The sequence below is a fragment of the Penaeus vannamei genome, chromosome 32 (assembly GCF_042767895.1).
Source record: "Penaeus vannamei isolate JL-2024 chromosome 32, ASM4276789v1, whole genome shotgun sequence".
Classification (NCBI taxonomy): domain Eukaryota; kingdom Metazoa; phylum Arthropoda; class Malacostraca; order Decapoda; family Penaeidae; genus Penaeus; species Penaeus vannamei.
Window position 1 is genome coordinate 4,280,438 of NC_091580.1, and position 2,939 is coordinate 4,283,376.

Below are 2,939 nucleotides of genomic sequence, written 5' to 3' on the forward strand. Positions count from 1 at the left end.
CAATGCATCTGGAACATTTATATCCCTATTGAAAGCATTATAAACCCGCTCTCGATTAATGGAATTTACGGACACCAGAGGGCATGTAGTGTTTTATTTCGATTTACATTATGTAAATGGATACTAATAATTTAATTTGATTTGTGAAATTGGTATTGGATACTAGGATAAATATATTTTCTTATTTTTCGTCATTTGTCATGATGAGAGTGATATTGTGCAATGGTTGTTTTATTTTGTAGATAACAAATACTGATAATAATAATAAAAAAAAAAAAAATCATAAATACACAGACGAAATAGGGAAGGTCATCGAAATATAAGCTCCAAATATTTGGTTAATCAATCTCAGTCCTCAAATATTGTAAAAAGATCGCCCTATGGCAACACTACCTACGGGACGGGCTAACAAATTTGCGTTCAGCTCCTCAATGACTAGAAGTAAAGGTAACGATACTTATTCCTCTGACTGTATATGAATGTCAGAGGAATATACAGTCAGATGTGTATTGCCAGTGAGAAATGTGGAGGGAAATAAAAAATACTAATAACTGAGTTCATGGTATGATACGTATTGCTTGGAAGAAATAACTAGATTAAAATGGCGAGTTACTAATTGCCTATCTTGTAGGGAAAATCTTTTTAATTGCTTATATGGTAGGGTTAACAGAGTTGCTGGGCCATGTCAAATCGGGTGCACAGCCTAGAAGAGTTGGAAACCAATGAGGTAGCTTTGGTAAACTCTATCGCAAACATTGACAGTTATGTCAGTGTGGAATATCAGCCATCTACTGTAAGCAGGGTCTTTATTTGGCAACTGAAGGCATTTACGCTGTGTGGAGGCCCTTTCTAACCTCAGACACGCATTTAGAGATTCTCTTGGTCCCCAGTCTTTAGGGAATGAGAATAGCAGAAACCTAGTTCCAGATGATTGGGTTTTGATATCACAATAAATATTGTTCAAGAGCTTCTAGGTCAAAGAATAACCATAATGTAAATACAGGTCGTGTAATATAAGGTGAATTAGTATTTTTAGGGCCTTGAATTCGTTAAGAAATGAGTAAGTCGCTCAGAATCCAAGCCTCTTATTGTTTGTTTTCTTTTGAAATTTCTCATTCTCATTCATGGAATAGAACCAGTGGCGCCACCAATCCGGCAGTGACGTCACGATTTGTGTTCCTTTGGCCCGTGGTCGTGATGTGTGGACTGTGTGGAAGTGAATGGAACTTGTGCGTGAATTGTGCATCAGAAAAACCGTATTGTGTCCCAGAAATGAGCGACAAAGAGAATGAACCAACACATGTAACCGCCATTACCCTAATTTAAGTTATAAGTCGAAGTAAGTCATTGTCTTCATTATCCTGTGAACACTTTATTTATTATTATTATTTTTTTACTTAATGTCAATTTTAAAAGGTGAACGCGATTCTGTATATTTATGTAAATACAACCACATATACATATTCTATATATACAATATATAATATATATACAATATATACATACGTATATATATATATATATATATATATATATATATATATATATATATATATATATATATATATATATATATATAAGATCGTGTGACATCTAGCAATGAGTAAGAGAAGTGTCGTGGTTAGGTCAGTGACATTAAGTGCTAAAAATTACGAGTCAGGAGTGATATAAGATAGTTTTACATAAGAGAGAGATCAGTGAATGTACAGCCCCCCAAAAAGTCACGTGTCACACCCTTGGCAGGCAAGGTCATGCTCACAGTCTTTTGGGACCAGCATGCAGTGATAATTAATTTCCTAGCAAAAGGTACTACAATTACAGGAGTTTACCAAGATTCCCCGCTACAGAAACTGCAGGAAGCTATCAAAATCAGGAGGCGTAGAATGTTGCCAAGTGTGACAAGTGCACTCCGCTGGCTGCATCCATTTCCTCCTCCTTATTTTCCTAACATGACTTTCACCTCTTTTCGTCCATGAGGTCATTATTGAAAGGCAAATGGTTCCAAGATGCTGAGACACTGATTTCTGAAGTGGCTTCAAAAGCAGCATGCGGACTGCAGACTTCACCGCTGTAACAGAAAATATGTCATGGGTTGAGGACTGGAAATCAACAGATGGCATGTAGAAATTTGTATCTTTACGTATGTGAAATTTCAGCCTCCTAGAATAAAAAGAAGTGGCTCAGAGGTCCCTCGTATACATCTATATCTATCTATCTATCTATCTATCGGAGTTTTCCTTTTATCTATATCTACCTAGGAATCATCTATCTGTCTGTATGTCCTATTCAAACAGGAACATATGTATAATATGACTCCTGGAGGACTTCGAAAAAAAACAACTTGCTACAAAAGCAGAACCATTACGTCATGAAATACATAATAGGTGATGAATGTCATAATTATTTTTAATCTAGTTATTTCTTCTTTTAATCTAGTTATTTCTAGCCTTTTTAATCTAGTTATTTCTAGCCTTTTTAATCTAGTTACTTCTTCCAAGCAATACGTATCATACCATGAACTCAGTTATTAGTATCCGCCATAAAGAAAGGGTTAAACTCGCCATGCAGAGAGAAGCTGACCGGCGTGCAGCGGGAGGCGGATCCTGCTGTGTCATGGCAGCGGTTGACCGGCTGGTCCTCTGAACGCATGACGTGTCGACCGCCAGTAAAATCATATTGATTTATACTTTACGGGCAAAATTTCAGATTAACTATTATTTACTGTACATTTTACATGATATAGCAATACTACATATACGCAAATACAAGCACGCGGATATATATATATATATATATATATATATATATATATATATATATATATATATATATATATATATATATATATATATGTATATGTATATATATATATATATATATATATATATATATATATATATGTGTGTGTGTGTGTGTGTGTGTGTGTGTGTTGAATAATA